The sequence below is a fragment of the Vidua chalybeata genome, chromosome 11 (genome assembly GCF_026979565.1).
Source record: "Vidua chalybeata isolate OUT-0048 chromosome 11, bVidCha1 merged haplotype, whole genome shotgun sequence".
Classification (NCBI taxonomy): domain Eukaryota; kingdom Metazoa; phylum Chordata; class Aves; order Passeriformes; family Viduidae; genus Vidua; species Vidua chalybeata.
Genome location: NC_071540.1, coordinates 21,035,293 through 21,062,985, shown reverse-complemented (window position 1 = coordinate 21,062,985; position 27,693 = coordinate 21,035,293). Strand labels below are relative to the sequence as shown.

General features: G+C 51.3%; 1 protein-coding gene and 1 long non-coding RNA gene across 3 annotated transcripts in view; one reads left to right on the top strand and one right to left on the bottom strand.

Moving 5' to 3' along the window:
- ZFHX3 (zinc finger homeobox 3) overlaps positions 1 to 27,693 on the bottom strand; it is a 448,729-nt gene that overhangs the window by 184,163 nt on the left and 236,873 nt on the right. For both annotated transcript variants that reach the window (XM_053952496.1, XM_053952497.1), the window contains exon 4: positions 9,474 to 9,584. The gene's annotated coding sequence lies outside the window, so the exon portion shown is untranslated. The remainder of the gene's footprint in view (positions 1 to 9,473; positions 9,585 to 27,693) is intronic.
- Positions 2,912 to 5,735, top strand: LOC128793413 (uncharacterized). Its single transcript, XR_008432798.1, has 2 exons — positions 2,912 to 4,733; positions 5,062 to 5,735. It is a non-coding gene; the product is annotated as an uncharacterized LOC128793413 (long non-coding RNA).

Sequence of the window (27,693 nt, the reverse complement as noted above, 5' to 3'; positions counted from 1 at the left end):
AAACAGGTCCAAGGCTCGTGTAGGGCCCAGCTCAGCAGGCTGTGACAGACACGTACCCAAAGGAACAGCCACGCAGACTGTGGGGTGAGCGCTCACTGCGTACCCAAAGGCAGAGTCAGGTGCTGGGTGGGCACCAGCCTGGAGGAGACACACAGAGCTGCAGAGCCAGGTACTGGCACGCAGGTGTATGAGGACACAACTGTCCCCAGACCCGTCACCCCCATGGGTGTTCTCCCACAACCCGTATCCAACCTGCTCCGCACTGCTGCAGCAAACCCCACCTCTGCGGGGCTGACACCACAGCCAGCGGGCCCGGAGGGAGCAGGGCTGACACGAGGGGGCCAGGAAATGGCTATTTCAGGAGCAGAAGTGTCAGAGAAAAGCGGATTGTACGAAGAGGAGAGAGGAGGTGGCCATGCCCCTGAGAGCAACCCTGATCCCCGCAATGCCAAATCCTTCCAAGGGCCCAGCGCCGCGCTCGCCTCTGCAAGCTGCGCCACTAGCCAGCGCCTGCAACATCTCAAGTGGGAAAATGTAATTTTATTAAGGCTCTTGGAGCTTCACTCTCAGCATCTGCACTGCAGCAGAGCATACAAAGGGAGGTTATGAAGAATTTCTCATTATGGCCACAGGCGCAGACTCATAACATCCCCCGGCCAACCTCAGTTAATAAAGCTCCTGCTCGGCCCACCTGCCCCCAGCCCCTCGCCCACAGGTGCCCCCGCCCTGGGCCACCCTGCGCATCGCTCCCTCAGCCCTCACGGACAGGAAACTCCTGCTTTGTCTTCCCTAACTCTTATTGCATGGGCACCTTCATTTGCAAACCTGCTCTTGGAGGCCCAGAGCTGTAATTAATCCATGTCACAGGAAAGATGTAGTGTCGGGAGAATTTATGACTGGCTGTGAGCTGCCGTGATGAGCAGGGGCACCTCAGCCCCTTGTGATATAAATGCCTCTGCTAATTGGATTGCAGGAGCTAATCAGGAGCTGGAGAGAGAATGAAGGCGCTCAGCCTCCTCGCTGCTGGCGTGGGCTGATAAAGCTGGCAGCCACGGGAATTGCATCTGTGGGAATTGCATCCTGGCCCGAGATGGCTATCGCGGGGTGCCCAGGGCCACTGGCGTGGGGCGGCCGCACAGCAGAGCAGGGAGAGTGGCTGCCCACAGGGCTGTGCTCACACCCGTGGGGCTGTGCTCACACCCGTGGGGCTGTGCTTGCTCCCTCAGGGCTGTGCTCACACCCACGGGGCTGTGCTCACACCCACGGGGCTCTGCTCACACCCAGGGAGCTGTGCACAACCACAGGGCTGTGCTCACACCCACAGAAATGTGCACACCCGCAGGGCTGTGCTCACACCCACGAGCTGTGCTCACACCCGTGGGGCTGTGCTTGCTCCCACGGGGCTCTGCTCACACCCAGGGAGCTGTGCACACCCACAGGGCTCTGCTCACACCCACAGAAATGTGCACACCCGCAGGGCTGTGCTCACACCCACGAGCTGTGCTCACACCCGTGGGGCTGTGCTTGCTCCCACGGGGCTCTGCTCACACCCAGGGAGCTGTGCACACCCACAGGGCTCTGCTCACACCCATGGGCTGTGCTCACACCCACGGGGCTGTGCTCACACCCGCAGGGCTGTGCTCACACCCACGGGGCTGTGCTCACACCCGTGGGGCTGTGCTCACACCCGCGGGGCTGTGCTCACACCCACAGGGCTGTGCACACCCACGGGGCTCTGCTCACACCCAGGGGCTCTGCTCACACCCACGGGCTGTGCAGGTGGGCTCGGGGGCACAGGGAGGAGCACCTGGGCAGGAGCTGTCCAGGAACACCCGCTGGCTGCTCTGGCCAGCAGCACGTCGGGCAGCCCTGGCCGGGGTACGACCGTGGCATTGCACGGCCGCCTGGTCCGGCCGGTGTTGCAGACACCCCACGGCCCCCCTCAGCAGTCCTTGGGATCTCCATGGCTGACCTCAAGTATTAGAAAGGAGCTGAATATTCAATGATCACAATACTGTGTCTATTGACACCTTCAGTACATGCCTTTCCCCAGAAAGACAGAGAACCAGAGAGATGAGGTGGAAGAGACACAACAAGGACACTCCTGCAGTGGGAGCGAGGTTGACCATGCCCGGAGCAAAGTGGGCGAATGTCACTGGCTACACATGTGTTCCACACACCCCACGGGCGGTCAGATGATGGGTGGGCAGGCGGGAGGTGGCTCCTGAGGACAGGCTCAGGACGCTCTTAAAATGGTCTGACTCCAGTCTTCACAGAATCTTAAAGCACCATGGTCATCCCCAGCTCCTGACCAGGGCAGACCTGTCCACAGGGAGATGGGAAGAGTCCTGGACGAAGAGCTCTAACGTGGCTCTCCACCCACACAAACCAAACACACGCAGGTCCCCACTAGAGAACAGGGTTTTTTTTGCAATCCAAGGCTCTTCTACATTCAAACAGCTTTTCTGTCTTCTCCATGTCCTTCTTATTGCCCTTTATTTTCATCTCTGGCGCCCTTTCTTACAAGTACATGGATTAGAAAGTAAATCCTGAAAATGATGACTAAACCCAGCCATCTCTCCTTATAGAAACACTTTCCCACCTTCTTAAACCTTTTTGGAGGCACAAGGGAAAATAACCCTTGTATTTATGCAAATTTCAAAGTGGCGTGTGATGATGGAAACAAAACAGTGCTGGAGCGCAGCCAAGGCATGGCACCGATGGGGCCTCTCAGCTGCTCGCCTCCCGATTCTTTGGGGGAAGCAGCTGTAGAGAAATGAAAATACAGAAGCCCCCGCACACGCCCGCCGCCGCCCGCGCGCATTCCAGCACCCGTCACCTCGGAGGCGGCAGGATGCGGGCTCTGGCCAGGCGCTGCCTGCAGCCTGGAGCACCCTGTCGTCCCCCACAAGCCTCCCTGTCCCGCTGTTCCCGATTCCCCTTTCAGGAATTTACAAACATTTTCCGCAGATCAATATCTGTATTGATTATTCATTGTGAGCGAGTCGTGTGTCTTTGGTGATCCAACCTGGCAGAGTGAGCAGCCAAAGGCTGCAGCAGATACAGGGGGGGAAAAAAGGAGAAAAAAGCCCTACAGAAGGCGAGAGAGACCCAGATCTGGCTGGGTTTGCTGCTGCCAGCAATGGAGACGGATGGAGAGGAAGGAAGGAAGAAAATGGGAATGGCATGAAAAGGAATGAAGAGACGAGAGAGCCGAGGAGAAAAAGCGAGAGCAGGAAAAACAAAGTCACCGCTGGAGAACTGGTGCCGGGGCATGACGGCAGCCTGGAGAGATTCCAACCTTGTCCTCGCCCTTCTGCACAGGGATGCGATGGACTTATTGCTTTGGGAGTGAAAAGTGACTCACGGTTTTGGTATCTGCTACGTAAGAGCTTTGGGGGGATTCCTTGGCTGGCTGACAGAAAGGGAAGAAAGCAGCAGCAGTGAGGTAAAACGCGATCCCTTCCTCCTGCCTTCCTGGGAATACGCGTCGCCCGGGCTGGCTGGAGCAGCTCGCTGCTCGCTTATGATATGCAAAAGGAGAATAATTAAAAGCGCCAGCATCACTTGCAAAGTGAGTAAACACAAAGCCTTTCAAAACATGCTCTTCAGCTAATGAGAAGCTGTAATTTCTTATACTTAAAGGCAAAAAAGACCCTGATGAGGCTCGGTGGAGTGTGCGCGCGCGCCTGCGTGTGTGTGCATGTGTTTGTAGATATGAGAGAATCAGTTAATTGTTGATGATGTTTAGAAAAGGGATTATGAGAAAAGACACTGAAATGATGACAGGGAACATCTTGGATCAGAGCCAGAGAAATAAAATAATCAAGGACAATCAAGCCTGCAGCTCCGGAGAAAGCGCCGACTGTTCTGCCAGGGACTTGGAAGGAATTTCCCCGCGCTGCCGAGCTGCAGCTGGAATACGTGCTTGGCACCAGCAGAGAGAACTGCAAGGAGCAGTTTGCTTGGAGCATGAGACCACAGAAGAGAGAACTATGGAGCTCTGCTATAATTCAGAGGGTAAACAGCTTTGTCTGCTTATGTGTCAGGTGGAGACTTGATTTTGTCCACATCTGACCTGCCCTGGAAATGTAACTTCTGAAATCCCCTGGCTGAAGCCGGAGCTGAGGATTCTCCAGACGCCTCTCCAGAACTACTGTGACGTTATGAAAACAAAGGAAAGGGAGCTAGAGGAATTAAGTTCTCCTGTGGCTGCAGGACCTGATGGACCTGACCATGGAAACTGTCTCTGGAATCAATTCCTTCCTTAATTCTGGAAATCAGAAACCCCTTGCTCCAGCTGGGGATTGCAGCTCACAAGCACACAGGAAAGGTGGCGGTCATCGGGAATACCAGGAGCAAGCTTTCCTTCCAACCTGGGCATCTAGCTGCTGTCCTGAACGGATGGATTTTAATAAATGTTGGCTTTCTCTTGGGCTGAGGTTGGGTGGGGAGAGAGAATAAAGGGAAATTTAAACCATCCTGTGACTGCTGTGCTGTCAGTGAGCTACAGAAATGCCGTCCCTTTGTTTTGGATGCTGAACTCCGTCTGACTTCATTGTTGCTGGATTTTGGCACGTTACACTCTGGGCTTCTCCAGCAGCAGAAACACATGGTCTATTAAAGTGGGAATCTTTGGGGACGCGGAGGCAGAGGAACGAGCCAATCATACGTGGCTTTTGCACATTCCCTGTTTTGCAGCTTTGCGGGAAGCTTCCCGGACGGTGCGGATGGTAGGTACGCGAGTGCCCAGGAGGGCGGAGGGCAGCGGGGGCGCGGAGGGGCCGCGGCGCTGGCGGAGCCGGGATGTGCCACGGCCGCGGCCGCGGGGCTGCCAGGCAGACTCTCCCCTTCCTTCCCCTTCCCTGCGCCCGGCTGCCGAGCCTGCTCGGACCTGAGCGGAATGTTAAACGCCGCGAGCAGATTAGCATATTAACCAGCGCTGCCCGGGCGGTGGCAGCCCGGCAGCCGTGGCCATGGGGGCACAGCCTGTCAGAGCTCAACCGGCTCCTTTGTCACAGCCCTTTTCATGTTTGTGTTTGGCTTTTGTTTCCCAATCAGACCCTAGAAATTCATTAACAGCAATGAAAGACGGGGATGCAAAAACCTATAATGAAAACAAATGATCTATTTAAACCGTGCTGGGGCTGAAAGGAGGGGGTTCGTGGCGCCGGGAGTGGAGAAGGAAATCCTGCCACCTGGAAAATGCCGGGACATGCGTGTCCTTCCCCGTGCCAAGGCTCCAAGGAAACAGCTACTACAAAGCTGGTGGTGGGTGTAAAGATGTTGTAGCATTGTCTTTACAGAGCCTCAAACAAATACCAGCGACTGGTCAGAAGGAGAGGTCGGTGCTCATTGTCCCTGCTCCGGCTGCCGGTAATGCCGGAATTCCTCTCTGGTACTCGATGGGCTTGAATTAGAAACAACTTGCAGTGCCCGTAAAGATTTAAAATCACTTGACTTTTAAAAGCACTCGAGTTTGTTCACACGGGTCCTCTGCTCTGGCCCAGCAGTGTCCTTCAGCCAGCAGCCCTGACGGGAAGGTGTGGTGGCCACAGGGGACAGCACGGACCGGGCGCCGCCACTGTCCCGGACCTGGCCCCAGGACGCTGGACCTGACACCGGGCTCTTCAGGTGTCTTCCTCTCCTGTGTTATTTCTTAAACAGATTATTTCACAAATGTTACTGTCCCCTAAAGTGTCACATGGTTGTGAGAATAAAAAGATTTAATCCAAGCATGGCCTGTTTATCAGAATTGATCGAATAAGAGAAAAACTGAAATAATCTATGTTGTATGATTTCTATTTGTAAATGGTGTGTGTGGGCTTTAAATATCACAGAGGCACAACTTACGTATTTGTCAACAGGATTTTCAGGCAAATCTGAAAGTCCTCTGCCCCAGAGCTCCATGCCCACCCAGGCTGAGTGTGCCCATCCCTGGGGTCACACATGCAGCCAGGGACACCCTTCCCTGCCCCCTACACGGCATCCCTGAAAATGTGTCACTGGCACAGTTCTCTGAGCTCCAAGAGTCTGTAATTTGTACCTCTGGGAAGCAACAATGTTAGCAGGGAAAAGGGAAATGGGCTGCAGCCCCTTTGTCCCTCTGTACCCAGCTCTTACACTGGCTGGGTCCGTGGGCAAACGCTCCAGGGCTCTGTGTCCAGTGAGGTATCCCACTAATTCCAGCTGATTTCATCAGCTAAGAATCAAAGACAGACAACACAAAGATTTTATCTATTGCAGGAATTGATGAAAATCTCTCAACACCTGCCACACGTCCACATTTTTCAGCAAGGAAAACAACAACAAACTCTTGTCTGAGGAAACCTCTTCAATTTGTACCTGGTAAAGACATGCTGGATAATCTTACTCTAATGGACTTTAATCAATCTCCACAATTAGATAAACAAACTAAACCCTTAAGAACCTTCAAAATTTATCTTAAAACTACCACCAGTCCTTATCATTAAAGCTTTAATTGTAAAGGAGCAAATAATGGCGAAATCACAGAATTATAGAATGGTTTGGGTTGGAAGGGACCTCAAAGCTCTTCCAGCCCCACCCCATGTCCTGTGGGCAGGGACACCTTCCACTGTCCAGGCTGCTCCAAGCCCTGTCCAACCTGGCCTGGGGCACTGCCAGGGATCCAGGGGCAGCCCCAGCTGCTCTGGGCACCCTGTGCCAGGGCCAAACGTTTGCTGTGTGCTCAGGTTCCTGCTGACCATGGCTGGACTGTTGATGTGGTGCCAGTTGGATTTGGAGCTGCTGAAATACAACCACATTTTCACAGGAGCTTCTGAAAGAGCCTTGTGCTAGTTAAAAAGTATTTTGGAAAATCACATGAGAACTGTCTCTCATATGGCAGCATATCACCCAGGTGATGAGCTGCAAACACATTCCCAGGCATTTTTGTTGGTATTGAAATAAAATAGAGGAAAGTTACTAAAAATATGTTACATTCTTATACCAAAAGATTGAGATGTGCATTAAAAGACAGTAACAAATACCCTCTTGCACCCTGAAATACAGCCTTGGTCCCATGTTCTCTCCTTCCTCTGCACTTATGGAAGAGCAATTAGCTCCTAAACAGGTAATTAAAATAACACCCCATAATTACATCTATGAAACTACCACAGAGTATGAACAAGGGCCTTTTCCTCACCAGGTTGAAATCAAAGCCTTCAGGTTAATGACCAAGTCTATTCTACGTCCAAAAGAACCATTCTTACTACCATGGAGAAGAAAGTTCCTCCTTACAGGGGAAGTGAACAGAGTGTGTTCTACTGACACAGAACCAAAATTGCTGATTTTTCTCCCTCAGCTGATTCAGGCCTGGGGTCTCTTCTGAAAGAACATGAGCCTCACAATATCCGGGCCTCTGGCAAAATAGAATTGTACCTACTTGTACCAGCTGTACAGATTTAAAAGTTACAATTCTGTTAAACAAAAGCCAATTTCCCCATAGACATTAGAAGAGTAATTCTCCTCTGGAGATTTCTCTTTGTCTTCTTTCCACTTGCGTGAGGTCCTTCCATACTCACCTCACACTTGCTTTTCATCACCTGTGTATGTCTCTTCAACAGAATTTAACCTGCAGTTTTAATTAACTAAGATGCTCAAACCAATCACCCCAAAGCTCCCCGAGGCATTCACCACTCATCCCTTCTCTGTCACCCCAGTACCAGGTTTTCTTTGGAGTTTGTGTCACCTTCTCACAGCCCCACAGCCCCACTCAGTCTGATGAAGGTCTGAGGGTGGGCAGGAATCCATCCCACAGCATAATCCCACTTTTTCCTACCACTGTCATTAATGGAAACAGCACAGATTGGTCCCAAAATGGAGTTGTTTTGCAGGTGCTACACATTATTAAAGAAAACGTGCAATCTCCAATACAACAAAATCAGTGAGGACATCACAGTGTGAGAAAGTCACAACTGGCCACAAGTGTTATCTCTCCAAAATCTTTCCAACTGTCCCCATGCAACACCCTTCCACTTGCTCCTGTCCCCCCTTCTCAGTGCTTTTCTGTCCTTTCTGTGCTCCATCCATTGTTTCTTCCCCTCACTCTCATATCAAAATCAAGAACACTGACCCCAGGGAAGGTGGGATTTCAGCATTGCCATTCCTCCACAAAATCTCTGGATTCAGTTTATAACACCTGAAGAACATTATTCACCCCCTCAAAGAACACCAAGTCCTGGAACATTTCCTAACTAAACAGAAAAAGTAGATACTTTCCTCAGGATCCTCGGAGATACTGAGAGCACAAAGCAAATGAGAGTTTGCCTATCACACAATTTCCCGAGGTTTCCGTTACATTTCTAAGTCTGATGATTCTCAAGAACTTGAAGTGTGCACTCGTGTTGTAAACAGAATACTTCAGATAAAAACATAGGAAGAGGAAAGAAACCTTCTTTAAAGGATAAAACCCCACCAAGAACTAAATAAATGGAAAAAATCCAACTCCAAATTTTGCATTTCTCAGTCTTCCATAAAGATAGAGAGCTTGATGAGTATTTTTTGAAACCTGCCATTAGTCTTTCCATTGCTGCCACTATCAAGGTTAGTTTGGTAATACCAAGTATTCCAGAGATTATGAATGACCTTATAATGACAAAGGATATACAAATATATTAAAAAAAGGAACTTCACAGTAACTCACTGAAGTCTATTTACATACAAAATAATTTTTAATGAAATTACTACACTTGGACCACAGGTATTTTTCCAGTGCCAAATCTCATGGTGGGGATACTGGTAGGAAGGAAAGGGATATTTGTCCCATGTTCAGGAAGGTGTGTTTTCTGCCAGCACAACATTTACCATCATTTTGGGAAACTCATATTTACGAATTGTAATAGACCATCCAAATATGATTTACTTTCACCAATTCACATGGAAAATGAACCAGATCAGGAGTCTCACCCTTTCCTCATCCTTCCTCATGGCTGTTTGATTAGGACAGATGTTCAAGGGACAGTTTTCCTGCTAAGATTAAGTCAAGGGCACTAATCACTTGGCCTGGTCTTTAATGACAGAAAATAACAGTTAAGGACCACATAAATAATCAAATAACAGAGCCCTGATGGTTCTTCACCAGCCCAGACAGAGCTGCAGCCTGGCAAAGCTTTGTAGACAAGCAGGAAAAATACAATCTATGGATGGCCTTGTTCAAAAAACACATTTTCATTGGAAGTAAGAGGAGCCAACACTACTGGCCAGCAAGTGAGGTGCTCAGAAACACTTCAGGCAGGTGGCATTTAAACAAAGCCACAGCACCATGAGGAGAAGGAGGAGAGAGCAAACCCTGCAGCTCAGGGAGCACAAAGAACCCTCAGCTCTGCCTGAGAACAGCTCTGTTACATGTAATCACATCTCTCCTAATCCAGGTGATTTACATTACACATCCCAGGAGGGCGACCAACACAAAAATCACTTCTACAAGGCTTATGAAAATTAGGTCTTCCTACCTCACTGTGGAAACGCGGAGGTGTCGCAGGATCTGGTGCCGATGAGTGGAGCAGGGGAGATGGTTCCTATTCAGACCAGAAAAAGTCAGTACAAACTCTCCAGGTCAAAGCCTGCCAATAAAAGAATGGGAAGAATATAAAATATTTTGAAGGATTTGGAGTAATCCAGCAAAAGAAACAGAAGTGTGGGCACAGCATGGAGTCGTTGGTATTTTTTATGTTCAGTTCCAACTCAGCCAACATTCTCAGCCTTTCCATCTGCTCTGTCACTGAGGGCTGACCTGTAGCACCTTTCTGACAGGTATACTTTGCCTCCTACTGCAAAGCTGCACCTCCCAGCCTCAGCTTGATAGGGAAAAGACTCTATCAACTACCTGTAGGTGGCTTTGCCCACAGGGACCCCCATGCTCATCTGTACCACAGCCTGACTCAGCCATCAGCAAAGCCAGAAGCTCTGTGGTCTCTTCTGCTCTAACCAGTGCAGCCCAGTCTGCTCACGTAGCCAGCAGGGGAGCAGAGACATCAGTAAGGAAAACAAACACAGTGAGGAGTCAGGGGAAGCAGCCTGATTGATGGGAAATCTTCTGCTTCCCAAGGAAAGCCCTCCTTTTGGGTGCCCAGCTTGGCACCTGGGTGGGCAGCTGGCCACGAGGTGTCGTGCAACTGATGCCAGGAGGTTTTTGGGACAGGAACTTTCCCATTCCAGTGGTGGTTCTTGCTGCAGTCACACATCTGTGGCTGTCAGGGATTTATAACTAGAAATTACAGAACTCTCAGGAAATACCGTTTGCTACTGCCCAGTTTGCTGCTGCTCTGTCTGTGCTCTGCACCTGAAGCTGGGGCTGCCCCTGGATCCTGGCAGTGCCCAAGGCCAGGCTGGACAGGGCTTGGAGCAGCCTGGACAGTGGGAGGTGTCCCTGCCGTGGCAGGGGTGGGATGTGGTGAACGTTCAGGCCCTTCCAACCCAAACCATCCTGGGATTCTATGAACACTGTGGGACACAAGCATGTGTGAGACACACCAGGGGAAAGGCCAAACCACGACACATTCAAAGCTTGGTTTAAACCAACGGAAAAAGGAAGTTATCTGAAATAAAAAAGGTACTTTCAGGAAAATGGAAGTTGTTTCCAAACAATAAAAATAGAAAAGGATATAAACCCAGCACACTAAGTGCAAACCCACAATAAGGCAAGGCAAAACAGGGTCTGGAGAACAATCATCAGAGTTCGTAGAGCTAATAAAAGCTTCCCCAACACAAAAGCAGGAAGCCTGTCTGTCACCCAGAGCTGCTGATAGATGGGCAAGGAGTAAAGGGGGGAATTAAGAAAGATAAGGGCACAGCAGCAAAATTAAATTAATTCCTTGCACTGCCGTTCACTGTGCAGGGGTCAGCAGGGTTCATATGCCAGAGCAACAAATCACCAGAGGCCGACAGAGCTTCCTCAAGGAGCCCAAAGATGAAATTGCTGAACCTTCTTCCTTTGCATCTGAGGACTGGAAGGTGACACATTTTTACAAAAGGCTTTAGGAGTGACCCTGGGAATGACAGACCACCAAGTTTGATTTCCAGAACAGGTAAAAGGATAGAAAACTGTGGGACTGATCAGAATTAGCAGCAATGAATAAACACGTCTGGGGCAGAGCCTGGAAGACAAGAGCAGAGTTTATATGTACAGATCCGAGTCATCTGATGAGGAACCAGCCCTGCTAATACAGGAGATTTCGGCTGATACACTGGAATCTGATTTTCTAAAAGCTTTTCTAGAACATCCCTCACTAAAGGTTCTTAAAGAAACTAAACTGTCATGGAGTAAGAAGGATTAATCTTCCTGTGAATTCCCGATAAAAAGACAGGAAAAAAAGGGCACAACCACGACATTAGCAAGGGATGGAGCAGAAATTCTGCACTGCAGGTAATGAGGGTAACATGCAGAGTTTTTCAGGAAAGTCAGGTTTAAGAGAGAGGAGTTCCTGCCAAACCACCCAGAGTTCAGACTGGAGCCACAGTGCCAGTGCCCGTCTGTGTAATGGGCCATATAAAGGGATCCATTCCTTGGCCTTTGGCAGGTGCTGTGAGCCTGGATTCCCCCACTCTCTGAGGTGGCACTGAGATGTGACAACCATCCTTTGGCTACTACCAGGCTAGTTCCTGGTGAATACCTGTCTCCATCCTCTGACTGACTGAAGAAAGGAAGAAAGCTTTGCCATGGCTGTGAGAAATCTCCCTGCAAACACCTCCCACCTCAGAGGATCATCCTCCAAATCCAACTGCAAACGGGATGAAATCCCTTTCATTGTTCTGGGATGGAAGCAGGTGGGCAGGGGTTGCTGAAGCTGCTTTCGACCTGCCCAGGAATGTGCCAGCAAATGGCTCACTGCCCTGCTCCCGTGTCACCGTGGGGGCACAGGCCCTGTCCCCTGGGTGGGGCATGGAGAGAAATGGCTCTGCAGCTGTCACAAAGGGATTGCTTTCTGGAAAGGGCACTATGCTGGAAGGAGCTTGTCCTTCTGCCTGGCCCTGCCAGCTGCTCTCCTGGACTCCAGAACGACACGGGAATCCCTCCTGCCCGGCTGAAGCTGACAGGGAGCTTCCCCAGCATGGCAGGGAGCTTTCCTAACATGGCAGGGAGCTTCCCCAGCATGGCAGGGAGCTTTCCCAGCATGGCAGGGAGCTTTCCCAGCATGGCAGGGAGCTTTTCCATCATGGCAGGGAGCTTTCCCAGCATGGCAGGGAGCTTTTCCAGCATGGCAGGGAGCTTTCCCAGCATGGCAGGGAGCTTTTCCATCATGGCAGGGAGCTTCCCCAGCATGGCAGGGAGCTTTCCCAGCATGGCAGGGAGCTTTCCCAGCATGGCAGGGAGCTTTTCCATCATGGCAGGGAGCTTTTCCAGCATGGCAGGGAGCTTTCCCAGCATGGCAAGGAGCTTTTCCAGCATGGCAGGGAGCTTTTCCATCATGGCAGGGAGCTTCCCCAGCATGGCAGGGAGCTTTCCCAGCATGGCAAGGAGCTTTTCCAGCATGGCAGGGAGCTTTCCTAACATGTCAGGGAGCTTTTCCAGCATGGCAGGGAGCTTCCCCAGCATGGCAGGGAGCTTTCCCAGCATGGCAGGGAGCTTTTCCAGCATGGCAGGGAGCTTCCCCATCATGGCAGGGAGCTTTCCCAGCATGGCAGGGAGCTTTCCCAGCAGCAGCTGCCTTGACTCTGCCCCAGCTGAGTTCCTGTACGGCAAAGGAAGAGCATCCAACAAAGCCCACACTAAATTAAACCCGAGTCCTCCTTGCAGCACAGAGACAAGGGGGGGTCCCGACGCCTGCCCAGGGCGGGCAGCACCTGCCCCTGGCGGGCCGGGGCTCGGCGCTCCCTTTGTCCCACCACGTGCCCACATACTGAGGCCACTTGTTCCCGTCTGATCGCAATTAGCACCGTGCCAAATTCCTCGTGCCCCGCGCTAATTCGAGAGGATGGGCATGTCACACCCTGCCAAGAATTACAGCCACTGCCAGCCGGGGCAGCCCGACCCTTTCATTAGGCCTTTGTTTCAGAAGTGAGGGCTCACGGACTCTCTTTCTTTGTTGGAAATACCCGTGGAGGCGCTGGAGGAGGCAGAAGCCGCAGGCCTGGCCCTAAGGATGCCGTGTGTGCGAGTGAGCCGGGCGAGGGGCTCTGCCCCACTCCCTGCTCTGTCACAGAACCCACAAACGTACAGAAACCCGCTGTGTCCGGGCGCTGACGCCCCAGCGCAGCAGAGCGCAGCGCGTCCCTCGCTCCCAGCCACAGCGCAGGGCCAGCAGCAAGGACGCAGCCCTGCCTGCCCTCCCCGGCCACACAAATCTCAATATCTGTATCTTCTGACATTGTGAATGCCCGAGATGAGAGTGGAGACAGCCCCGCTGCCCTGTGTCAGCCCCCGCAGCCAGGCAGCTCCCCGGAGCCAGCAGGGAGGGCTCTCCGGCGACCTCGGGCCGTGCCCAGGGCCAGAGCCAGCCACAGCCTGATGAAAACATGCTCTTTGCTGCTTCTTGTCTCCTGCTGTCATTTCAGCATCGCTCCTGACAGGATCTAGGGATACCATGATGGTGGCCAAAACATCCACAAATTCTGCTTGCTAAGCTGGTGATGTTGCTGACATTTCTGGGTGGTGATTCCCTTCTGCCAGGTGTTGGCCGGACCAGAATCACGGAATGCTCTGGGCTGGAAAAGGCCCCTAAGCTCATTGAGTCCAGCACTGCCACGGCCACCGCTGCCCCATGTCCCCAAGTGCCACATCCACACGTTTTTTAAATCCCTCCAGGGATGGGGACTCCCCCGCTGCCCTGGGCAGCCCTTTCCAGGAAGGAATTTCCCCCAGTACCCAACCTTACACAGACTCAGCAGTTTGGCTCCTGAAGGACACACTGCTTTCCTGAAACCAGCCTGTCTGCAGCACCCAAGGCTGTTGTAACCTGTACACACAGGCTGTTGTAAAACCTCCGTAATTCCAACTGATTCCAAGGAGGATGTTGTGAATTACTGAATTTGTCAGGTTAGCAGCACGATAGCAAACTGTTCAGACAGAACAATGCTTCACAAAATGCAATTTAACTTATTTTCTTAATTGTGGGCTGATTCTGATTTATGCTAATTCATAACAGATTATGAACTCTATTATGTAATTGGAAAAATGACCATAAAACTTTCACAATGCTGGAGAGGTTTTTGGTTATTTGGATTTTCACACTCCACTGCTTACGAGGGCTGGCACACACATGGCTGGGCCCGTGTCCCCATGTCCCCCCAGCACAGACCCAGCAATGACTGCAGAGCACAGCCCTGCTCCACGCAGCAAATGAAGCCATTTATCGGGCACTGGGCTTGCTCTGTGAGGGACTGAGAGAGGGACACACATCCTCCGTGGAGAGCCTGAGGCACATCAGGATGTGGCCAGGTATTGTCCCAGCCCTGGAACTGTTCAAGGCCACGCTGGACAGGACTTGGAGCACCCTGGGGTAGTGGAAGGTCCCTGCCCATGGCAGGGGGTGGGACAGGGTGAGCTCTGAGGTCCCTTCCAGCCCAAACCACTCTGGGATTGCTGCTCTGGTTGCTGGGGCTGACTGGGGCCTCTCTGGGTCACGTCCTGCTCGGCCTTGGGAAGAGGATGGACCAACAGCCCCTGAGGCCAGAGGGGAAAGCCACACGGCCAGTATCTCGGGGAGGAAATCCCCCAGCAGAGCACTGCAGCAGGACATGGAATTGGTACATTTGAAATCCTGCTTGGAAGGTTTTTTACCCCGAGCGTGCATCTGACGGGGCCTGAGCAGGAGTGAGGGGCTGGGTGAGCAGCCACGGTGCAGAGGTGGCTGCTGGAGCTGTAATTGCTTTTCAATGATTGTGTCTTTTCCTGTGGTACTGCTGCACATGGCTGCGTTTTGTACGATACTGAAAATCAATAAAAATGCATGAAAAAATGTTCTCCCACCCCCCTTAAAAGTTAAATAATCTTGTTAGGATTCTGGCACCGCTATTTTAAATCAGTCAGTCTTTGTTTTTCATCCCAAGCCTGAGACTCGCTGGGCTCCCCCAGGACCCTGCTGAGCAGCCAGCGCCGTGTTCCAGCCCGAGCTGACGGCAGGAGAGCCCCTGCCCCCGGACACACAGGACACAAGGTGGTGGCACCTCTGGCACCGCACACACTCTGGCTTCTATGGAGGAGTAGGAGCCAGGAGCGAGACTGATTCTCCCCCAGTTATGGGGAAGCCTGTGGCAGGAGGAGCCAGAATCCTCCTGCTGCTCTGATGTCCCTCTGCATGGCTCCCCAGGAGCAGTGTAAACAAACGTGCTCTCAAACTCACACCGTGTCACCAAAATCACTGGCTTTTGTTTCCTGACATATACAACCAACCATGAAAACACAGAACTTTTTGGGTGGGAAGGGACCTTCAAAGCCCATCTGATTCCACCCCCTGTCCCCCTGCCACCCTTGCCATGGCAGGGACACCTTCCACTGTCCCAGGTGCTGCAAGTCCTGTCCAGCCTGGCCTTGGGCACTGCCAGGGATCCAGGGGCAGCCCCAGCTGCTCTGGGCACCTGTGCCAGGGCCTGCCCACCCTGCCAGGGAAAGATTCCTTCTTAATATCCCATCTCTCCCTGCCCTCTGATATGGGAAGCCATTTTCCCTTGTCCTGGCACTCCAAGCCCTTGTCCAAAGTCCCTTTCCAGACCTCTTAAGCTCCTTCAGGCACTGGAAGAGGCTCTAATATCTCCCCAGAGCCTTCTCTTCTCCAGCTGAACCTAAAGAGAATAAAAGTAGAAAAAAACCCCACAACAACCTATTTACTCTCCACTCCAGATCAGGATTGGGATAGAGATAACGTGGACGATGAGATGAGAACAGGGGAGCTCTGACAGGGCTGCTCACAGCTCCAGCCCAGGAGCCCCAGCTGCTGCTGCCAAATCAGGCAGTGCTGGCAGTGCCAAGGGAATGGCACAGCTGGACAAGGGGCAGGACACTCACAGACCCCCCAGCACCCCACCCCGGGCTCATACTGACCTCCTCCCTTTTGGAGATAGGGATATGAATCCACTGCTTTGACTGACCATCAAACCCAGACCCTGAAAGGAGTGCTTCATGTTAAATGGAAACATTTCTATTCCTGAAGAAAAACCAAAAATATTTTGAATTTTATAAGAATATTTCGTTTGACACAAGCAGAACTTTTCATCTGGAGTGTGGGGTTTTTAAAAAAGTTCTGTTTCAAAAGAAAACCTTGCTAACAAAATGTAGTGATCTTAATTTTTTAATGATTTTTCTAAAATATCTTCACTTTTATTCCATCTCTTCCATTTAACATAGCTTTGCAAACTTTTCAAAACTGTTTTTCTGAAAATAAATTATTTCCCTCTATGTCTGGGTCTCTGCAGGAGCCTTTGCTCCACAGTGAACACACACATGCATCTCCAAGTTCAGTATTTTGTCACATTAGCCTGGCCCCACAGTCTGGAATTCCTCAGGAATTAAAGTCTTACATAAACACAGCATTTAACTCCATTACAATATAATAATGATTTTTAAACAACGTTGTAATAGGTTCTATAATTTTTTTAAAGTGCATATTATTGTACTGTCACGGTTTCCTTCACTCCTTAACAGCCCAGTCAAAGCAACAGATACAAAGGTAAACACAACTGGGAAGGTACTGAGCACTACGTGGCCCCTTTCCCAGGTTTAGAACTTGCTTTTCCCAGCTGCCAGCTGCTCCACAGACAGCCCATACTAAATGTGGGACAATTTGTGTATTCTTAAACTAAAATATTTTTCAGTTAAAGCAAGCATAAATTATTTATTCATTTGTATTTGCATTTAAATACTTGAAAAATGTCCAAATTAACTGCTTTGAAAGTTGTTCCAAAATTTCCCCCTAGGCTGTGACCTTGTGGCCAAGTCTAATCTCAAAGCAGATTGCAAGAAGGGCTCCCACTGAACACATCCAGCAGTTCTGATGTGCTTTGCCCAGAGAACCAACGCAGCCATCTGCAAACTCAGCCAAGCGCTGGGGTTGGGGCCCACGCTTGGGGTCCAGACAGGGGTTTTCCACCATCTCACCCAAGCTTAGAGCTGATGACCCAAGATTTTCTTGGGAAGGTTTTATTCATCCAACTTGGTGGCTTCCTTGAAGCTCCTGTTCGCAGCCATACCCAGCTCAGCCCTTCGTTACAAATCCTTTCCCAGTGTTTGTGGTTGTGGTGGAAAGCACCGAGTTTCAGAAACCAGAATTCCGTGGAAAATAGGAACTACATCAGTTTTAACACTCAATACATATTTGTGTCAAACCTGCACTTTGGGGAGCTCAACTCATAGCCACAACAGGGGTTTTATTTTTATTTCCCATCCCCTCTAACCCTAACCCTAGCCATGTACCCACACCCAGCTCTGCACCTGGCTGTGGCACCTCACAGCCCGGGCTCACATCCCAGCCTGGCCACGGAGCTCCAAAGCCAAACACCATCTGGGAGTGCTCCCCATGGCAAGCTCAGCTGCAGGCTTCTCCTTCCTTTGTCACAAATCTGGTTTCTACAAAGAGCAGAATTACAGCAGATTAATTCTTTACACCATTCCTCACAAGGAGAACTGCTGAGAGGGAAGAGAGGAAGCCCAGGCACTGCTCTAAGATCTCAGCCAGCTGTAAAATGTCAGGAACCAGCAAGAGAGGTGATTTCCTGACAACATGTGTCCTGATTCCAGTTCCCCCAGATGAGGAGGAGCTCCTGTGCTCATGACTATTCTCCTTTCAGGAACAGAATGAAGAAAACAGATATAAAAGAGAATTCTTACGTGTGCAGAAAAGAACAATAGTCAATAGTTTGTCTGTCAAACCTTTGGTGGAACAGACATGTAATTGAAGAAGTATCTGAGAGGTTTGTTTTACTTAATATTTAAAATTAATAATAAAATTCATTCTAAATCAAGAGAGCAGGATGGACGTGGGTTTGGAGTTCCTAACCTAGAAACCAGCTCAGCACCTCACCTGAGTGCATCAGCTCTCTGAGTGTCTCTCAGAGTCTGCAGACTTCCCAGATGGGGAGTATCTCAGGATTTCACCAGTCTGACCTCAGGTTTGGGTCACGGAATGCTCTGAAAAACCCCACTCATCCTTGCTGGGTCCCTGGGCAGGGAGGTGCCCCAGCGAGCCCCGAGCGTGTGGCTGTGCAGGCTCAGGAGACAGAGCTGTGGCTCTGGGGCTGTGCTGTCACGTGCCCAAGACATGAACCACGTTACAATGATCACCCAACAAGTTCCTGAAATGGGTGGAAAGGAGCTGGTCATGCTGTGCATGGTGTAGTTGCTATTTCTTTTATGCCATTTTATAAGAGTGTGTGATTCTTTAATAAAATCTTAAAGGAAACATCCATAATCTTCCCCCTGCCTAAATACTCATGTGTCAATTTATATAAAACAAAAACCATTTACTAAGAAAAGGAAAATTATTAAAACAGCCATATAAAGAGCAAAAGAGGAATTCCAGCTCCCTGTAAACTTGAAGGCAGAAAAAAATTATTAAATTCTAATCCTGAACAAGTGGATTGGCTGGTCATTTCTCTGACACAGCTTGCTTGCTTCCCGCCAGCCTTCTGAGGTACTGGACAATCCCAAAGGACATTTGCCCAGAGAAGCTGTGGCTGCCCCATCCCTGGAATTGTCCAAGGCCAGGCTGGACAGGGCTGGGAGCAGCCTGGGCTAGTGGAAGGTGTCCCTGCCCATGGCAGGGGGTGGAACAAGAAGAGCCCTTCCCACCCAAACCAGTCTGGGATTCTGTGATTCCAGAATGAGGAGACTACCAAAGCTTCCACGGCTACTTCAGCCCCTTCTCACTGCAGGTTCTCTGGGTCAGAGCCCTCTGAGACCCACAAGCTCAGCTCCAATTTCTTCTCCTGGCTTAGGGGCAACCTGTGCTCACACACAGAAAATGAAAAGCTTTTGTCAGGGAACAGCTCCATGTTGGGAGAGCGGCTGGGGTGCCAGAGGGGAGCAGCAGCCCTGCCCTGCAGTGCACACATCAGTGCTAAATTCCCACCCTTACTCCTTCCTAGAGCAGCAGCAAGCAGCCCCCGGGTCCCTGCCGCTTTCCCCTCTCAGGTCATTTCTTGCTCTCTTTTTAACACTCTCTGTCCCTGTAGCTCCTGCACAGCAGCGAGGGCCCAGCAGCAGCAGCAGCAGCAGCGGTGTCCCGGCACAAACGGCCAGAGCCAAGGCGATGCTCCGGTGCCTCGCCGGCTCCGGCAGCACGGATGTGTCTCCTGTAAATAACCCTCGGCTTTCACGTGGATTATTTAGACTTTCTGATGAAACTGCAGAAATGCCACTGCGGCGGCCGCGCGCCCAATCAGGCAGCGGCTCCCTGACCCCGGCCTCTCCGCGGCACCGCTGCTACGAGCTTCAAGGGGAAAAACCCTCCTTGTCTCTCGTTAGCCCTTTTTTTATGATCTAGGATTCTGTTAATAATGACTCCGTGTTACATAAAACAGATACATTAATGTCACCAAGTCCCAAAAGTACTGAATCAAGCTGACTCCTTCAGAAAGGAAGAAAGTAATAGATATGAGCCTTAATAAGAGCACGGATCCGAAGGATGGGAAGGGCTCCACCAAATCGCTTTCTCCTTCCTATTTGAAATGGGGGATTTAAAGGGCCATGCAGCTGGAGAAGATCACAGTCGTGGCAAGATAACTGTGAACATGCCATCAAAGGGAGCAAATCAAACGTGATTTTAGGTGGTGTTGCAAAGGCACGCTCAGCCTGCTCCACCTGCCCGCTCCGCTCCCAGTTGCTAATGGGGAAAGGAGATGGAGAGGCTCAGCAGCCCCACAGCCTGGCACTCACCTTTCATCTCCAGAATGAAAGTGCTGGCTTAGACCAGCAGCTTTGGAGAAATAAGTTGCCTGGACTCAGTTTAGAGGAAAAAGTGGCCAAGTCTTTGACCTATGCACACGGCTGAGATTATTTCTACTCCTCTACAGCTGGAGCAGATGTTACAATTAAAAGCAACACCCAGTGACCATTAGTGCTTGACAAATATTAAAACAGAACAAAACCTCTAATCAGAGGGATGAAAATACTTAAGTGGCAAAACTAGTCATGTCTGAAAGCTTCAGAAAAGAAAATGCAGGACAGTCTGACCAAGTCGTCTGCAATGGAACGTGACACATAAGAGAGGTGTGATCAGAATCAAACATTGGTGGTCTCACACGGATACAAGGTGCACACCTGGGTGGCAAAGTCCCTGTGAATTGTGCCCAGGGAACATGAAAATTAATTAATAAATCTGTAAGCTGTTGCAAGTAGTTTAAGGAAAAAATATTATATAAAAACCAAAGTTACGTTTGCTGAATCTTGTTTTGCTGGGCACCCACCAGCCAGAGACAGGGAAGGTGTTTGGATTCCCACCTTGGTAAATTTGTGAAAAGGTAAAATCCTAAGGCCAAGATGAGGCTATAAACAGAGCGTATTTTGTAGAGTGGCACCAACACATAAGGCTGGATTTGGCAAAATGAAAACACAAGGAGGAAACATGAGGCCTGATGGGGCCCTGGGGGGTGCTCCAGAAAGATGGAATCAAGGCAGGAAAGAGCCACCAGCCCACAGAGAACGCAATATCCACAACAACTCAGGATTTACCTCGTGTAGATATGTAAGGAACAGGGGGAAATCTAAATTAATGGCAGAGGTCTGAGTGACAGACTTCTGCTTCCTCCTGTCTCGTGGCCTGCTGAGGCTGGAACCCACGGGAGCGGAGGGACGTCCGTGGGCTGTGCCCAAAGCAGTGAGTGACCACTGAGCAAAGCCAGCAACACACAGAGCCAGGGAGTGGGGACTGTGAGACAGGAGAAAGCAGGAAGCAGCAGGTTATTCCTCAGGAAACCTCCAGGCTCCACCAGCACGCCTCCTGTTCCTGGTGTGCACCAGGACTACCTCTCCCAGCACGGCCTGGGAGCAGCTCTACACCAGCACTCAAGTGCCATTCAGACTCATCTGTACAAACAAATCCAAATGCAACTCCCCTGACAGAGATCCTCCCGGGGATTAGGTCTATTAAAATTTGTATTTTGCAATTACTTCAGTTTGCTTTGCTTCTTTTCAAGGCTTTATGCTAAATTACATGGATGGAGGGTCAAGCTTTGTTTAAAAGATCTGGTTTTTCTGGGTTGTGCCATTGTTGGAACAAATTTTAAATCATGTGATACAATCACCTTTTTGATTGATAGGGTCACTTTTAACCAGCCTATCTGCGTTTAATAGAGCAAAATCTGACTTAACCTACTAATTTTTAATTTAACATAAATAAAGAACATTACAGATCAGCCACTTTTCCTAATGCCCTACTTACTATAAAATGATCAAACTGGGAGGAGGCTTGTGTTTATGCAGCTCACCATGACACAGCAGGCACCACCACTTTTGGGGAGAAAAAGCTACATCTCTGTTCGTTCCAAATTCACAGAGCAGCTGTACCCGTTCTGATCTCAGAGTGGTATGAGAATTCATTTGTGAACAACCAAAAGTATAATGTAAGTGCTAGGTGCAATTATTTCAAGCACTATCTCATGACGATGGCAGATAGGAATTAGACAGCAATGAGACCAAAACTGTGGTTATTTCATTATTGCATAGACAATGCCAGCCCTCAAAGCATGCTAGGCATTTTCCAGATCAGAGGAAAGTGTGATCCTTGCTCTGAGAGTGCCTAATCTAAAAAGCCAAAGATGAAAAGAGGGAAAGGAACTCTGGACACAAAGGAATCTGTGTAGTGACAGGTCCTAGCTTGTTATTTTAATTAAAAATATGCTAAATCCTTCTTTTTGCCTCTTTCAGCCCTCTCATCCTGGCTCTAAGCTTCAATTCCAGTGTCCACATAACCTCCCTAATCATCCACTGCTCCCTCCACATAAAGGAGCTCTTTGGAGCTCTGTAAGTCTGGGAACAGGGTACGTGGCAGAGGGTGACACTGGGCACGATAACAGATCCCAAAGACTGGAAATCCAACAGATCCGGCCCAAATGTGCTTCCAGAGAGCCATGCACATCCTGCCAACAGGGGCCTGGAATTCAGAGGCTTCTTGTGATTGACAGGGAGTAAAATGAAGAAAAGTCCCCAACAGTTGCTGCTTTGCACCTGTATCTGGGCACAGCTTGTAAAGGGCATCCACTGCCCTAAACCTGCCTCAGAGGACCATCAAACCCCCCGAGCCCAAGACATAAAAACCTACTTATCAATGATTACAGAGTGAGCCAGCAGTGTCATGCTAGTTTAAATCTTGCCCAAGAGTTTTACTGGGGCTCAGAGGTCCCACTGCCACCTTCCTGTTGGCAGGTCTCCAACTTGAGGCAAACGTCCCCTGGTGCCGCTGCCTGCGCCCCACTCCCCGGCCCCTGGAGCCCCCTGGATATTCCTTCAGATGTCTAACAAGCACTGAACACAACTGAGGTTTAGAGAGAGGCAGAAATCAATACAGCAGCTTCCAGCAGGCACGCTGAGGGATTAGCTGTCCCACGAACAGCACCGGCGGCTCACTGGGAGAGTCATGACTCCGAATAGAGCGCGAGGTTTATGAGGCTGGGGGCAGCCTCTGGCCTTGATAAGCTCCAGCTGCCTGGAGGACAAGCGGGCTGTGGAAACGAGCGCCCTCGGCATCCCTGCCCCAGCAGCAGCAGAAGCAGCGGCCCTCGGCAGCGGGCAGGGCAGCAGTGGTCACTCTGAGGTCACTGAGCACTGCCCGGCCATCGGTGCTTCCCACACCTCCACTGCAGCCAGGTGACGAATTTTGGCTCTGGAGCTTGACAGGGAACAACCCAGAAAGGCTGGGTTCCCCCTGGAAGTGTGCAAGGCCAGGTTGGGCAGGGCTCGGAGCAACCTGGGATAGGGGAAGGGCAGGGGGTGGAACAGAATGAGCTCTAAGGTCCCTTCCAACCCAAACCACTGCATGATTCCATGATTCCAACCCAACAGCAGCAAATGGCAGGCAAGGCAGTGGCACAGGTGAAGGCAATGAGATAAATTCTGGGAAACTGATGAAAAAAACATGGAAAACTGCTTGGCTTGTACCATCACCAAAGGAGGCCCCACAAACCTCTAATAACAAGTTACAGGATCCTGTGTCACTGCTAGCAAGTTCCTCTGTCTTCAGAAATCTGAATCTTTGGGAGTTGTGCAAGAAGCAGAGGCAGGGTTAGGACAACCACCCAGAGAACAGTTGCTATTAGCTTAGCTAACATCATCTGATTTTATGTGGGTTTACGAACTGAATATTTGTTGCTCCCAACTGCTCTCGTGTTTACTATGGTCACTGTGTTGGAACTCTGAAAGTTGTGAGTTTGTCTTAACTGTCAAAAATTGTGAGAAAACAGGGACTCCAGAGGAGAGGGAGCGGGAACCAATGTCCAGAAGGCCTGCAAGAATTAATGAGGTTTTGGTACTATATTTGTATCGTTTGAGAGGTCTTTAATGGCCTCTGAGATTTCTAACATTTCTGGTTTACCACCCTGCAGGGTTCTGAGAACCCCGAGTGAATAAATGCTCAGGCCCTCCCTCCTAGAGCCGACACGACCGGGAACCTCCTCACTGGGAGAGTCAGGAGTCCTCATTTGCTCCAGAATCCGTGGTGGAAGCCACGTGCCCCCCCCGGCCCTTCTGAGGCTGCCCCGCGGGGCAACATGGTGCAGCCGCGGGTCCCACCTGGCCAGTGGCCGGCCCCTGGCCCTCGCCCGGGGCTGGGAGGGTCTCGGCGTGGCCGAGCGAGGTCAGACAGCCCTGCTGTGGCCATCGCTGCGGGCGAGGATCAGCCTCCAGCGTCGCCGGTCCCCTCACGACACCGTCCATGTGTCCCCCCGCGCCCCGGCTCTGCCTCAGCCTCAACTCCGAGCGCCCCGCTCGCCGCCAGCACCGTGACCCGGAGCCCGGTGTGCCCCCGAGCCTGGTGTGCCCCCGAACCTTGCTATGCCCCCCAGCCCGGTGTGCCCCCGAGCCCGGTGTGCCCCCGAGCCCGGTGTGCCCCCGAGCCCGGTGTGCCCCCGAGTTCGGCCGTGCCGTCCCGCAGCCCCGGCTCCCGGGCAGTGTTCCCGCACCGGCTCGGGCAGGGTCCCCGCACAAGGACGGGCAGTGTCCCCGCACAGGGAAGGGCAGTGTCCCCGCATGGCCTCGGGCAGGGTCCCCGCACAGGGAAGGGCAGTGTCCCCGCACAAGGACGGGCAGGGTCCCCGCATGGCCTCGGGCAGGGTCCCCGCACAGGGAAGGGCAGGGTCCCCGCAGTGTCCCCGCATGGCCTCGGGCAGTGTCCCCGCACAGGGAAGGGCAGGGTCCCCGCACAGGGACGGGCAGTGTCCCCGCAGTGTCCCCGCATGGCCTCGGGCAGTGTCCCCGCATGGCCTCGGGCAGGGTCCCCGCACAGGGACGGGCAGGGTCCCCGCACAGGGACGGGCAGTGTCCCCGCATGGCCTCGGGCAGTGTCCCCGCACAGGGACAGGCAGGGTCCCCGCACAGGGAGGGGCAGGGTCCCCGCAGTGTCCCCGCATGGCCTCGGGCAGGGTCCCCGCACAGGGACGGGCAGTGTCCCCGCACAGGGACGGGCAGTGTCCCCGCATGGCCTCGGGCAGGGTCCCCGCACAGGGACGGGCAGTGTCCCCGCAGGGTCCCCGCACGGGCTCGGGCAGCGCTGGCTCCGCCCGGAGCGGCCCCGGCTCCCGCGCCGCGCTCTGACCCCGCCGCGCACGGCGCCGTAAATCTGCTGCACCTGATGGGAGATGGGCTTTTTAGGATCTCTCCGGGTGCTCTGAGGTAGCACTTCCATGAACTCCGTGCCACAATAAATAACGCTACCTGCAATATGTCTTAGGGAACGTGGCAGCAGCCGCTGTCCTGCCATGAATTTTTATTCTTTTGCCGTCTGGAAGATAGATTCCAGATACAGCATTTCCCCGCACTTAGTGTCAAATCTCTTTACCCCTTTGCCCCGACAGAATGACAGGGACCACAAATAAAATAAAAGAATAAAAAAGAAGCATAGGAAAAATGGCCTGAGAGCAGAGGGAAAGCACTAAACTCCCTTCCCTCTGCAGCTGAGCAGCGTCAGATCTGACAGCCGTGACTAAGGCAGGGGCAGTTGGAATGGGAAAAGGCAATTCTTGTATGCTGCCAATGAGATTTCTGCAGGAGGATTCCACAGAAAGGAGTACAGAGATGAATTTTTTCTGAAGAATATAATGTATGCAACAGCGGAGATATACAGGAAAATGGGTTTGTGTGCTGGCCCAAACTGCCGTGCCAGGGATGGGGAAATGAAGTACTAACCAAATAAAGGGATTTTTAAAGATAAAACCTTTTTGATTATAAAGAAAAGGGTCACATGCAATGACTAACAAAATGGTCTAAATATTTGCAAACCTTGATCTGTAGATCTGATACCAAGGCCGGAGTGCCAAGCAGGAATGCTGTAACAATTACCAACAAGAATACCGGGGAAAAATGCATGGAAGTGGCACGAGGATGCTGCCAGGTGCATTGGCATTGCTGAGAGCCAGGGTGCAGGGCACCCCGCGGGGCAGGGCAGGGCTGGAGGGGGCAGAGCCCCGTGAAGCAGCTGGACACGCTCTCCAGCCAGGCTGCAGCGACACCGGAGCTGTGCTGCCCCGCAGGGAGACCCAGCGGGGCCGAGAGGAGCCCTGGAGCCCAAGAGAGGCCAAAGCCCAGTCCTGCAGCAGGGCAGCAGCACCCGCAGGGGCTCCTGCAGAGGAGGACGCTGCGCTGACCCCGAGCCAGAAGCGCCCCGGGGTGTGCCGAGGGACACGGGCAGCGGCTGCAGGGAGCCGATCCCACCCGTCTCCTCTGCTCGGCACTGCTGAGGCTCTGCTGGAGCCTGGGCTCCCAGTGCAGGACACACACGGGCGTTCAGGCTGGACAGGACAACATCCAGAGGTGCCTTCCAGCCTCAGCGAGTCTGAGACCGAGCCCAGCACCAGGCTTTGCTTTCTGGCTGCCACACATCATCAGCTGAGCAAACCACCCACAGGACTCGCTTAAAAAAATCCCAAACGCAGGCAGGTAGAATATTATTAGTTGTACAATTCCTTTGGGACTATGAGAAATATCTGCTCAAACAATAGGATAACAGCTGGAAAAACTCTAGAAAAGGTAAACGGCTCCAACTAGCCAGGAGTTAATAGTGCAGAGGGCTTTCTTCCTCTCAGTTTCCCTCTTCCAGTTCAATGCCTTACTGAAAACCAACATCATGTCTCTTTTCCACTTTGAATATCTGGGCTGCAGTGCAATCTTGTCTGAATTTGAAGACATTATTTTACTTCCTTCCTTCACTCTGATGAAATTACCAAATTTCATGTCTCTGACATCCAGAAGATATTAGGGTCAGCACTCCAGTACCCTCCCATCAATACACACATCCAGTTATAACACACAGTAAGGCAAAGACCTCATTGTTCTGCCACCAAGTCACCATGGCCCAGTGTTCAGGTGAAGCTAGAATCCATGGATGCCCCATGAAATGTCCCCTTTAGCAAGTGTGAGCCCAGGTCACATCAAAAATGAAGACCCAGTGGTTGAAACACAGCTACACAGCTGCCCTTACATCTATCCTCTTCCTATTTCCACTTCTCAAATTGAACTTTAAACACTGGAACTAAGACTTTGCAAAACATATATTTTACTGAGCAACAGCTGCTCAAAACCAGCTCCCTGAAGATGTCAAATGACACTTTTGCCATACAGCAGAGAAGTGAGGAGATTTACAAGGTCATTGACAAATGCAAGTATTGATTGAGTATTAAAGTGTCTTGTGATTAATACAGCCTTCGAAGTAATTAGTGCAGAAGATCTCTTATATCTCCCCATGTTTAAATAATGTATCTGTGAACATGCAGACCCCCTGTCAATCACTCTGGCTGAGGCCAAACACCATCTCACCTGATAACTCATTTGGAAACTGGGCTTCCTGCCTGTTCAGTCTTTCAAAACCAGCAGCTCTCCCCTAATTGCCTGGGGTGACCTATATTTAGAGCCTTGCAGTTCACTGGGAGGATGGAGAGGGAGGAGAGAGCAAGGGAAAATGCTGAAGCACCTTATTCCTACAATGGCACAAAACCCCAGGAGAAATTCAGAGGCACTGAATGGAAATGATCTGATAGGAAAGGTTCTGGCTCTCTGAGGGGCTCCACAACCTGGATTTAAACAAACTCTCCAAGCCCTTCTTGGTTACTCCTGGGAGTAACTTCTGCAGAGGGAAAAACCCCAGCTGGTGCCGAGGACTCCCAGACTGCAGCTGGCAGTCCTGGTGTCCCTGTCCCAGCTCTTGGTGCCCACCAAAACAGCCTAAATTCCCCCTGAACCGAGGTCACCAGCAGGAAGATCAGGCTGCCAGCAGTTCCTACAGCTACGTCTGAGTGTTCCTAGAGCAAGCTGGCACTTACTGCTCCCCTGGATCCAGGATGGAACCATTCTGCTTGAAATGCCACTTTAGGAAAAGATCAGCTTGACACCTTCTGGGGATTTTGGAGCCCACAAAGCACCAGGTACTTATCTAATGTCTTCTTAATCCCTTTCCTACCACTTTCTAAGCAAATGCAATCACTTGGTTTCTCTGAAGCACGCTTTGAGGTCATTAAACATTTACTGCTTATTGGGTAAATAAGGCTCCAGGAAACAGTCTCCTTCCAACTCAGCCATTTCTGAGTTGCTGTTTGATT